Genomic DNA, 12,772 nt, shown 5'->3' on the forward strand with positions numbered 1-12,772 from the left:
CTCACCCACTCACCCACCACACCACACCCACTCACCCACCCACCCACCCACCCACTCACCCACCCACCACCCACCCATTCACCCACCCACCCACTCACCCACCCACTCACCCACTCACCCACCCACTCACCCACCCACCCACTCACCCACCCACCCACTCACTCACCCACCCACTCACCCACTCACCCACCCACCCACCCACCCACTCACCCACCCACCCACCCACCCACTCACCCACCCACTCACCCACCCACCCACCCACTCACCCACCCACTCACTCACTCACTCACCCACCCACCCACACACTCACCCACCAACTCACCCACCCACCCACTCACCCACCCACTCACTCACTCACCACACCACTCAACCACCCACTCACTCACCCACCCACCCACTCACCCACTCACCCACCCACAACCCACCTGCTCAAGTCTCTTCTCCTCGGCGTGCTCACGGTTTCCCTGCGTCCGCGACGACCTCCCGATGGAGGCCGGCTCGAGTCCCAGCAGATCGAGTCCCCCACCTCCTCCTCCCCCCCCACCAACCGCCCCCCCACCAACCGCCCCCCCACCAACCGCCCCCCCACCAACCGCCCCCCCACCAACCGCCCCCCCACCAACCGCCCCCCCACCACCGACGTGGGCCCTGGAACGTGACCTCAGGAACTCCGTACGGGCCTAGAGCGGAGATAGAGCGACACGGGTTAGATGGTCTACAGGAGGTCGTGGTAGATGTTGACCACCTCGCCTGGTCTACAGGAGGTCGTGGTAGATGTTGACCACCTCGCCTGGTCTACAGGAGGTCGTGGTAGATGTTGACCACCTCGCCTGGTCTACAGGAGGTCGTGGTAGATGTTGACCACCTCGCCTGGTCTACAGGAGGTCGTGGTAGATGTTGACCACCTCGCCTGGTCTACAGGAGGTCGTGGCAGATGTTGACCACCTCGCCTGGTCTACAGGAGGTCGTGGTAGATGTTGACTACCTCGCCTGGTCTACAGGAGGTCGTGGTAGATGTTGACCACCTGGCCTGGTCTACAGGAGGTCGTGGTAGATGTTGACTACCTCGCCTGGTCTACAGGAGGTCGTTGGTAGATGTTGACCACCTCGCCTGGTCTACAGGAGGTCGTGGTAGATGTTGACCACCTCGCCTGGTCTACAGGAGGTCGTGGTAGATGTTGACCACCTCGCCTGGTCTACAGGAGGACGTGGTAGATGTTGACCACATCGCCTGGTCTACAGGAGGTCGTGGTAGACGTTGACCACCTCGCCTGGTCTACAGGAGGTCGTGGTAGATGTTGACCACCTCGCCTGGTCTACAGGAGGTCGTGGTAGATGTTGACCACATCGCCTGGTCTACAGGAGGTCGTGGTAGACGTTGACCACCTCGCCTGGTCTACAGGAGGTCGTGGTAGATGTTGACCACCTCGCCTGGTCTACAGGAGGTCGTGGTAGACGTTGACCACCTCGCCTGGTCTACAGGAGGTCGTGGTAGATGTTGACCACCTGGCCTGGTCTACAGGAGGTCGTGGTAGATGCTGACTACCTCGCCTGGTCTACAGGAGGTCGTTGGTAGATGTTGACCACCTCGCCTGGTCTACAGGAGGTCGTGGTAGATGTTGACCACCTCGCCTGGTCTACAGGAGGTCATTGGTAGATGTTGACCACATCGCCTGGTCTACAGGAGGTCGTGGTAGATGTTGACCACCTCGCCTGGTCTACAGGAGGTCATTGGTAGATGTTGACCACCTCGCCTGGTCTACAGGAGGTCGTGGTAGATGTTGACCACCTCGCCTGGTCTACAGGAGGTCATTGGTAGATGTTGACCACATCGCCTGGTCTACAGGAGGTCGTGGTAGATGTTGACCACCTCGCCTGGTCTACAGGAGGTCGTGGTAGATGTTGACCACCTCGCCTGGTCTACAGGAGGTCGTGGTAGATGTTGACTACCTCGCCTGGTCTACAGGAGGTCGTGGTAGATGTTGACTACCTCGCCTGGTCTACAGGAGGTCGTGGTAGATGTTGACTACCTCGCCTGGTGTACAGGAGGTCGTGGTAGATGTTGACTACATCGCCTGGTCTACAGGAGGTCGTGGTAGATGTTGACCACCTCGCCTGGTCTACAGGAGGTCGTGGTAGATGTTGACCACCTCGCCTGGTCTACAGGAGGTCGTGGTAGATGTTGACTACCTCGCCTGGTATACAGGAGGTCGTGGTAGATGTTAACCACCTCGCCTGGTCTACATGAGGTCGTGGGAAGATGTTGACCACCTCGCCTGGTCTACAGGAGGTCGTGGCAGACGTTGACCACCTCGCCTGGTCTACAGGAGGTCGTGGTAGATGTTGACTACCTCGCCTGGTCTACAGGAGGTCGTGGTAGATGTTGACCACCTCGCCTGGTCTACAGGAGGTCGTGGTAGATGTTGACCACCTCGCCTGGTCTACAGGAGGTCGTGGGAAGATGTTGACCACCTCGCCTGGTCTACAGGAGGTCGTGGTAGATGTTGACCACCTCGCCTGGTCTACAGGAGGTCGTGGTAGATGTTGACTACCTCGCCTGGTCTACAGGAGGTCGTGGTAGATGTTGACCACCTCGCCTGGTCTACAGGAGGTCGTGGCAGACGTTGACCACCTCGCCTGGTCTACAGGAGGTCGTGGTAGATGTTGACCACCTCGCCTGGTCTACAGGAGGTCGTGGTAGATGTTGACTACCTCGCCTGGTATACAGGAGGTCGTGGTAGATGTTGACTACCTCGCCTGGTCTACAGGAGGTCGTGGTAGATGTTGACCACCTCGCCTGGTCTACAGGAGGTCGTGGTAGATGTTGACCACCTCGCCTGGTCTACAGGAGGTCGTGGTAGATGTTGACCACCTCGCCTGGTCTACAGGAGGTCGTGGCAGATGTTGACCACCTCGCCTGGTCTACAGGAGGTCGTGGTAGATGTTGACCACCTCGCCTGGTCTACAGGAGGTCGTGGTAGATGTTGACCACCTCGCCTGGTCTACAGGAGGTCGTGGTAGATGTTGACTACCTCGCCTGGTCTACAGGAGGTCGTGGTAGATGTTGACCACCTCGCCTGGTCTACAGGAGGTCGTGGTAGATGTTGACCACCTCGCCTGGTCTACAGGAGGTCGTGGTAGATGTTGACCACCTCGCCTGGTCTACAGGAGGTCGTGGTAGATGTTGACCACCTCGCCTGGTCTACAGGAGGTCGTGGTAGATGTTTACCACCTCGCCTGGTCTACAGGAGGTCGTGGTTAGATGTTGACCACCTTGCCTGGTCTACAGGAGGTCGTGGTAGATGTTGACCACCTCGCCTGGTCTACAGGAGGTCGTGGTAGATGTTGACCACCTCGCCTGGTCTACAGGAGGTCGTGGTAGATGTTGACCACCTCGCCTGGTCTACAGGAGGTCGTGGTAGATGTTGACCACCTCGCCTGGTCTACAGGAGGTCGTGGTAGATGTTGACCACCTCGCCTGGTCTACAGGAGGTCGTGGTAGATGTTGACTACCTCGCCTGGTCTACAGGAGGTCGTGGTAGATGTTGACCACCTCGCCTGGTCTACAGGAGGTCGTGGTAGATGTTGACCACCTCGCCTGATCTACAGGAGGTCGTGGTAGATGTTGACCACCTCGCCTGGTCTACAGGAGGTCGTGGTAGATGTTGACCACCTCGCCTGGTCTACAGGAGGTCGTGGTAGATGTTGACCACCTCGCCTGGTCTACAGGAGGTCGTGGTAGATGTTGACCACCTCGCCTGGTCTACAGGAGGTCGTGGTAGATGTTGACTACCTCGCCTGGTCTACAGGAGGTCGTGGTAGATGTTGACCACCTCGCCTGGTCTACAGGAGGTCGTGGGAAGATGTTGACCACCTCGCCTGGTCTACAGGAGGTCGTGGTAGATGTTGACCACCTCGCCTGGTCTACAGGAGGTCGTGGTAGATGTTGGCCACCTCGCCTGGTCTACAGGAGGTCGTGGTAGATGTTGGCCACCTCGCCTGGTCTACATGAGGTCGTGGTAGATGTTGACCACCTCGCCTGGTCTACATGAGGTCGTGGTAGATGTTGACCACCTCGCCTGGTCTACAGGAGGTCGTGGTAGATGTTGGCCACCTCGCCTGGTCTACATGAGGTCGTGGGAAGATGTTGACCACCTCGCCTGGTCTACAGGAGGTCGTGGTAGATGTTGACCACCTCGCCTGGTCTACAGGAGGTCGTGGTAGATGTTGACCACCTCGCCTGGTCTACAGGTCGTGGTAGATGTTGACCACCTCGCCTGGTCTACAGGAGGTCGTGGTAGATGTTGACCACCTCGCCTGGTCTACAGGAGGTCGTGGTAGATGTTGACCGCCTCGCCTGGTCTACAGGAGGTCGTGGTAGATGTTGACCACCTCGCCTGGTCTACAGGAGGTCGTGGTAGATGTTGACCACCTCGCCTGGTCTACAGGAGGTCGTGGTAGATGTTGACCACCTCGCCTGTTCTACAGGAGGTCGTGGTAGATGTTGACCACCTCGCCTGGTCTACAGGAGGTCGTGGTAGATGTTGACCACCTCGCCTGGTCTACAGGAGGTCGTGGTAGATGTTGACCACCTCGCCTGGTCTACAGGAGGTCGTGGTAGATGTTGACCACCTCGCCTGGTCTACAGGAGGTCGTGGTAGATGTTGACCACCTCGCCTGGTCTACAGGAGGTCGTGGTAGATGTTGAAGAGTGTTTCAGACTCTACGTTACTCCTGCCTGTGAAGAGTGTTTTGACTACACGGTGTCCGTGGTGGAAGGGGGCTAGGCCCGAGGCTTTCACCGACTTTCCTAGCCAGCTCGGCGGGCGTACACCGACCCGAGGCCGGCCGAGCCTAGGCTCTCGGCGGGGTTCCCTCGGGGGTCTCCGTGTGGGTGAGTGGGTGAGTGGGTGAGTGAGTGAGTGGGTGAGTGGGTGAGTGGGTGAGTGAGTGAGAGAGTGGGTGAGTGGGTGGGGTGAGTGGGTGAGTGAGTGGGTGAGTGGGGTGGGTGGGTGAGTGATTGAGTGAGTGGGTGAGTGAGTAGGTGGGTGAGTGGGTGAGTGAGTGGGTGGGTGAGTGAGTGGGTGAGTGGGTGAGTGAGTGGGTGAGTGAGTGGGTGAGTGAGAGAGTGGGTGAGTGGGTGGGGTGAGTGGGTGAGTGATTGAGTGAGTGGGTGAGTGAGTGGGTGAGTAGGTGGGTGAGTGGGTGGGTGAGTGGGTGGGTGAGTAGGTGGGTGAGTGGGTGAGTGAGTGGGTGGGTGAGTGAGTGGGTGGGTGAGTAGGTGGGTGAGTGAGTGGGTGGGTGAGTGGGTGGGTGAGTAGGTGGGTGAGTGGGTGAGTGAGTGGGTGAGTGGGTGAGTAGGTGGGTGAGTGGGTGAGTGAGTGGGTGAGTGGGTGAGTGAGTGCGGTGGGTGGGTGGGTGAGTGAGTGGGTGGGTGGGTGGGTGAGTGGGTGGGTGGGTGGGTGAGTGGGTGAGTGGGTGAGTGAGTTGGTGAGAGTGGGTGAGTGAGTGAGTGGGTGAGTGAGTGGGTGGGGTGGGTGGGGTGGGTGAGTGGGTGAGTGAGTGAGTGGGTGAGTGGGTGACTGAGTGAGTGTGTGAGTGGGTGGGTGAGTGGGTGAGTGGGTGAGTGGGTGGGTGAGTGGGTGGGTGAGTGAGTGAGTGATTGGGTGAGTGGGTTGGTGAGAGTGGGTGAGTGAGTGGGTGAGTGGGTGGGGTGAGTAGGTGGGTGAGTGGGTGAGTGAGTGGGTGGGTGAGTGGGTGAGTGAGAGAGTGGGTGAGTGGGTGGGGTGAGTGGGTGAGTGAGTAGGTGAGTGAGTGTGTGAGTGAGTGGGTGAGTGGGTGAGTGGGTAGGTGAGTGAGTGGGGTGAGTGACTGAGTGACTGAGTGACTGACTGAGTGACTTAGTGTGTGAGTAACTGAGTGACTGACTGAGTGACTGACTGAGTGACTGACTGAGTGACTGACTGAGTGAAACTCGCCTCTTGTTCTGCTAGCTCCACACGCCGCTGTATCTCCCGTGCTTCCTCAGCGGCGCCAGCCTCGTCCTTGCGGACGCGAGCGATGTTGTCTTTGTTGCGGACATGCCAACTTTTCTTGGGCAGGATGTTCATGGCGTTCGTCACGGTGATGATGGTGGTGGAGTGATGGTGGTGAAGATGGTGGTGGTGATGGAGTGGGCGGAGTCAAAGCGGAGTGGGCGTGTTAGAAGCGAAGTGGGCGTGTTAGAGGCGAAGTGGGCGTGTTAGAGGCGGCGGAGTGGGCGGGGTGGGTGAGGAGTGGGCGTGTTAGAGGTGGAGTGGGCGTGTTAGAGGTGAAGTGGGCGTGTTAGAGGTGGTGGAGTGGGCGTGGTGGGTGAGTGGGCGTGTTAGAGGTGGTGGAGTGATGGAGTGGTGATGGAGTGGGCGGAGTCAAAGCGGGGTGGGCGTGTTAGAGGTGAAGTGGGCGTGTTAGAGGTGGTGGAGTGGGCGTGTTAGAGGCGGCGGAGTGGGCGTGTTAGAGGCGAAGTGGGCGTGTTAGAGGTGGTGGAGTGGGCGTGTTAGAGGCGAAGTGGGCGTGTTAGAGGTGGTGCGATGTTGTCTTTGTTGCGGACATGCCAACTTTTCTTGGGCAGGATGTTCATGGCGTTCGTCACGGTGATGATGGTGGTGGTGGTGGAGTGATGGTGGTGAAGATGGTGGTGGTGATGGGGTGGGCGGAGTCAAAGCGGAGTGGGCGGAGTCAAAGCGGAGTGGGCGGAGTCAAAGCGGAGTGGGCGTGTTAGAGGCGACGGAGTGGGCGGGGTGGGTGAGGAGTGGGCGTGTTAGAGGCGAAGTGGGCGTGTTAGAGGCGGTGGAGTGATGGAGTGGTGATGGAGTGGGCGGAGTCAAAGCGGGGTGGGCGTGTTAGAGGTGAAGTGGGCGTGTTAGAGGCGGCGGAGTGGGCGGGGTGGGTGAGGAGTGGGCGTGTTAGAGGCGGAGGAGTGGGCGTGTTAGAGGCGAAGTGGGCGTGTTAGAGGCGGCGGAGTGGGCGGGGTGGGTGAGGAGTGGGCGTGTTAGAGGTGGTGGAGTGGGCGTGTTAGAGGTGAAGTGGGCGTGTTAGAGGCGGCGGAGTGGGCAGGGTGGGTGAGGAGTGGGCGTGTTAGAGGTGGTGGAGTGATGGAGTGGTGATGGAGTGGGCGGAGTCAAAGCGGGGTGGGCGTGTTAGAGGTGAAGTGGGCGTGTTAGAGGTGGTGGAGTGGGCGTGTTAGAGGCGGCGGAGTGGGCGTGTTAGAGGCGAAGTGGGCGTGTTAGAGGTGGTGGAGTGGGCGTGTTAGAGGCGAAGTGGGCGTGTTAGAGGTGGTGCGATGTTGTCTTTGTTGCGGACATGCCAACTTTTCTTGGGCAGGATGTTCATGGCGTTCGTCACGGTGATGATGGTGGTGGTGGTGGAGTGATGGTGGTGAAGATGGTGGTGGTGATGGGGTGGGCGGAGTCAAAGCGGAGTGGGCGGAGTCAAAGCGGAGTGGGCGGAGTCAAAGCGGAGTGGGCGTGTTAGAGGCGACGGAGTGGGCGGGGTGGGTGAGGAGTGGGCGTGTTAGAGGCGAAGTGGGCGTGTTAGAGGCGGTGGAGTGATGGAGTGGTGATGGAGTGGGCGGAGTCAAAGCGGGGTGGGCGTGTTAGAGGTGAAGTGGGCGTGTTAGAGGCGGCGGAGTGGGCGGGGTGGGTGAGGAGTGGGCGTGTTAGAGGCGGAGGAGTGGGCGTGTTAGAGGCGAAGTGGGCGTGTTAGAGGCGGCGGAGTGGGCGGGGTGGGTGAGGAGTGGGCGTGTTAGAGGTGGTGGAGTGGGCGTGTTAGAGGTGAAGTGGGCGTGTTAGAGGCGGCGGAGTGGGCAGGGTGGGTGAGGAGTGGGCGTGTTAGAGGTGGTGGAGTGGGCGTGTTAGAGGTGAAGTGTCACACCCCCCCCCCACCATCGACCAACCCCCCACACCACCCACCAACCAACCAACCCCCCACCACCCACCCACCAACCCCCCACACTACCCCACCACACCACCCCTCCCACCCATCACACCCCCCCCCACCCCCCACCCACCAACCCCCCCCACCCACCACCCCCCCCACTCACCACCCACCACCCCCCCCCCACCCACCATCCCCCACTCACCACCCACCACCCACCACCCCCCCCACTAACCACCCACCACCCCACCACCCCCCCCCACCCACCCACCACCCCCCCCACTCACCACCCACCACCCCCCCCACTAACCACCCACCACCCACCCACCACCCACCACCCCCCCCCACTCACCACCCACCCACCACCCACCAACACCCCCCCACCAACCCCCCCACCCACCAACCCCCCCACCCACCACACCACCCACCCACCACACCACCTCTCGCCCTTCGCAACTTTACCGCCGCCCCGTGGACACAACGCGACACTGCAGATTTGCCCCCTTCGCGATTGCGACACACACACTCAGCCATTGGCACATAAAACCAGTTTAGCCATTTAGGCGAGAGAGAGAGATATAAATGTAAAAAAAAAAACACGACGAGGTCATCAATAGAAGGTGGAAAACTGAAAAAACTATCTCGTGTTTAATTGCATTAAATAAAAAAATATTAAAAAAATTTAAATAAAATTCTACGACCCAGATGGGACTCGAACCCACAATCCCCAGCTCCGGAGGCTGATGCCTTATCCATTAGGCCACTGGGCCCACAGCGAGCGAGAGGGCACGGGAACTTAATAAAGCCTCGGCCTTGCACTGTGACTGCTGTGCCAGGCTAGGTGCACCAGGAGGAGGAGGAGGAGGTGGTCACGTGACAGACCCTGCAGGTGCCAGGCTAGGTGCATGAGGAGGAGGTCACGTGACAGACCCTGCAGGTGCCATGGGTTGTGCTGCTGTGCCATGCGGTGCCAGGCTAGGTGCACCAGGAGGAGGTCACGTGACAGACCCTGCAGGTGCCAGGCTAGGTGCATGAGGAGGAGGTCACGTGACAGACCCTGCAGGTGCCATGGGTTGTGCTGCTGTGCCATGCGGTGCCAGGCTAGGTGCACCAGGAGGAGGTCACGTGACAGACCCTGCAGGTGCCATGGGTTGACTGCTGTGCCAGGCTAGGTGCATGAGGAGGAGGTCACGGGACAGACCCAGCAGGTGACTTGGGTTGTGCTGCTGTGCCAGGCTAGGTGCATGAGGAGGTCACGTGACAGACCCTGCAGGTGCCATGGGTTGTACTGCTGTGCCAGGCTAGGTGCATGAGGAGGAGGTCACGTGACAGACCCTGCAGGTGCCATGGGTTGTGCTGCTGTGCCAGGCTAGGTGCATGAGGAGGAGGTCACGTGACAGACCCTGCAGGTGCCATGGGTTGTGCTGCTGTGCCAGGCTAGGTGCATGAGGAGGAGGTCACGTGACAGACTCAGCAGGTGACATGGGTTGTGCTGCTGTGCCAGGCTAGGTGCATGAGGAGGAGGTCACGTGACAGACCCTGCAGGTGCCATGGGTTGTACTGCTGTGCCAGGCTAGGTGCATGAGAAGGAGGTCACGTGACAGACCCTGCAGGTGCCATGGGTTGTACTGCTGTGCCAGGCTAGGTGCATGAGGAGGAGGTCACGTGACAGACCCTGCAGGTGCCATGGGTTGTGCTGCTGTGCCAGGCTAGGTGCATGAGGAGGAGGTCACGTGACAGACCCTGCAGGTGCCATGGGTTGTACTGCTGTGCCAGGCTAGGTGCATGAGAAGGAGGTCACGTGACAGACCCTGCAGGTGCCATGGGTTGTACTGCTGTGCCAGGCTAGGTGCATGAGAAGGAGGTCACGTGACAGACCCTGCAGGTGCCATGGGTTGTGCTGCTGTGCCAGGCTAGGTGCATGAGGAGGAGGTCACGTGACAGACCCTGCAGGTGCCATGGGGCCGTCCATAAATGACGTCACGCACTAAGGGGGGGGGTCAAAAATCCTCCAAAATCGCGTGACGTCATTTAAGGACGACACCCCCCCTTCGCCACATGACGTCACAAAAATATGACGTCAAAATCGCGTGACGTCAAACCCTATTTGTGATTTTACCGAAAGAACCAAGAAAATTATTTCATTATGTTTTATTTTTATTATTTTATTTAAAATAAAACGTTTTATTTTTATTATTTTATTTAAAATAAAACGTTTTATTTTTATTATTTTATTTAAAATAAAATGTTTTATTTGTATTATTTTATTTTTAAAAAAATGTAATTGTTTTATTATTTTATTACTTCCCTTCTACGTGGTGACTTTACCGAAAGAACCACGTAGCAGAGGTGGGACAAAGTCATTGTTATGCAAGTCCAAGTCGAGTCGCAAGTCATCAAATTCATGACTCGAGTCTGACTCGAGTCCAAGTCACATGACTCGAGTCCACATCTCAGAGGTGGGACAAAGTCATTGTTATGCAAGTCCAAGTCGAGTCGCAAGTCATCAAATTCATGACTCGAGTCTGACTCGAGTCCAAGTCACATGACTCGAGTCCACATCTCAGAGGTGGGACAAAGTCATTGTTATGCAAGTCCAAGTCGAGTCGCAAGTCATCAAATTCATGACTCGAGTCTGACTCGAGTCCAAGTCACATGACTCGAGTCCACATCTCATAGGTGGGACAAAGTCATTGTTATGCAAGTCCAAGTCGAGTCGCAAGTCATCAAATTCATGACTCGAGTCTGACTCGAGTCCAAGTCACATGACTCGAGTCCACATCTCATAGGTGGGACAAAGTCATTGTTATGCAAGTCCAAGTCGAGTCGCAAGTCATCAAATTCATGACTCGAGTCTGACTCGAGTCCAAGTCACATGACTCGAGTCCACATCTCATAGGTGGGACAAAGTCATTGTTATGCAAGTCCAAGTCGAGTCGCAAGTCATCAAATTCATGACTCGAGTCTGACTCGAGTCCAAGTCACATGACTCGAGTCCACATCTCATAGGTGGGACAAAGTCATTGTTATGCAAGTCCAAGTCGAGTCGCAAGTCATCAAATTCATGACTCGAGTCTGACTCGAGTCCAAGTCACATGACTCGAGTCCACATCTCAGAGGTGGGACAAAGTCATTGTTATGCAAGTCCAAGTCGAGTCGCAAGTCATCAAATTCATGACTCGAGTCTGACTCGAGTCCAAGTCACATGACTCGAGTCCACATCTCATAGGTGGGACAAAGTCATTGTTATGCAAGTCCAAGTCGAGTCGCAAGTCATCAAATTCATGACTCGAGTCTGACTCGAGTCCAAGTCACATGACTCGAGTCCACATCTCATAGGTGGGACAAAGTCATTGTTATGCAAGTCCAAGTCGAGTCGCAAGTCATCAAATTCATGACTCGAGTCTGACTCGAGTCCAAGTCACATGACTCGAGTCCACATCTCATAGGTGGGACAAAGTCATTGTTATGCAAGTCCAAGTCGAGTCGCAAGTCATCAAATTCATGACTCGAGTCCACACCTCTGCCACGTAGACAGTCGGGGAAGTTAAGAGGCTGAGTCACGTTTGGTGGCGAGAGAGAGATCTGCTGGTTCGTGGAGACCAGCGGGGTGTGGAGAAAAACCTGAATTAAAGACAATCGGAGACCAGCAAGTGCCTGACGGAGACTTTAATTTCATCTTGAAGGAGGCGATTGGGGGTTAAGCATTTACACCATTGGAACCTCATTTGCCAGTCGCAAAATATGATAATTGGTTTTTTGCCCTTCTATCTGGCAACAAAACTGACACCTTTTTTTACAAGGAGTCATGTTTGCATAGAGCACAATACCTGCAGCCATAATGCAAACAAAACACACAACTCTGATAATGTATGTGCACTGTCCTTGAAGTTGATTGATCCACACCCGAGACAGCTTTCCTTAGAGCCTAGTCTCACATGGTCCTTGAAGTTGATTGGTCCACACCCGAGACAGCTTTCCTTAGAGCCTAGTCTCACATGGTCCTTGAAGTTGATTGGTCCACACCCGAGACAGCTTTCCTTAGAGCCTAGTCTCACATGGCGTTGGACCAGATGACGCCAAAAGGCGCACAACTCAAAGACAATGCACCATCAGAGTACGAGAGCTCGGGGCTAAGCATTTACACCATTGGAGCCTCCTTTGCCAGTAAAAAAGTATGGTAATTAATTAATTTTTTACCCTTTAATCTGGCAACAAAACTGACACCTGCTTTACCAAGAGTCATGTTTGCATTGACCACAATACCTGTGGTCGGAATGCCAACAAAAAAAACGTCCTTGAAGTTGATTGGTCCACACCCGAGACAGTTTTTCTTAGAGCCCAGTCTCACCCGGGTGTTGGACCAGATGACGCCAAAAGTCGCACTTAAAAAAGAAAGGTGTCAGTTTTGTTGCCAGATAAAAGTGTAAAAAAAGAACAATTATCATATTTTGCTACTGGCAAAGGAGGCTCCAATAGGGTAATGTTATTGTTTAGTTGCAGTTTGCACCCGAATCAAGAGCCGAAAGGCTAGCAGGGTTTCTGCAAATAAATGAACAGGTCCCTGCGGGGTGGGCTGGTAGGAACGAACGAATGAATGGCTATAATAGAATGAAATGGCAGGGGTACGATACGAAGGGAGAGTTTGAGGCCTAGCTGTAGGCTTTAGGCCGCTGTGAGTTAATTTTTAATTTAAATGTTTTCATTAAAAACTATCTCAGGGAATTATAAGGGAATGTTACACTTGTTTAGCCAGGAAAGCCTCACTGAGTCGAAAGGTTTTTGTAGGGTCCTGCCAAGTGTTTGCAGTAGGGGGCAATGTTGATACACCTCATCGGACGATACGAAGGGAGAGTGT

General features: G+C 56.1%; 1 long non-coding RNA gene and 1 other non-coding gene across 2 annotated transcripts in view; both read right to left on the reverse strand.

Moving 5' to 3' along the window:
* LOC144955457 (uncharacterized) overlaps positions 1 to 524 on the reverse strand; it is a 5,502-nt gene extending 4,978 nt beyond the window's left edge. Inside the window, exon 1 of the long non-coding RNA XR_013641684.1 lies at positions 426 to 524. This is a non-coding gene — a long non-coding RNA (uncharacterized LOC144955457). The remainder of the gene's footprint in view (positions 1 to 425) is intronic.
* Positions 525 to 8,611: 8,087 nt separating this feature from the next.
* Positions 8,612 to 8,684, reverse strand: TRNAR-CCG (transfer RNA arginine (anticodon CCG)). The gene has a single exon. It is a non-coding gene; the product is annotated as a tRNA-Arg (tRNA).
* Between the last annotated feature and the right edge of the window lie 4,088 nt (positions 8,685 to 12,772).

This window comes from Lampetra fluviatilis, unplaced genomic scaffold (assembly GCF_964198595.1).
Source record: "Lampetra fluviatilis unplaced genomic scaffold, kcLamFluv1.1 SCAFFOLD_825, whole genome shotgun sequence".
Lineage (NCBI taxonomy): Eukaryota > Metazoa > Chordata > Hyperoartia > Petromyzontiformes > Petromyzontidae > Lampetra > Lampetra fluviatilis.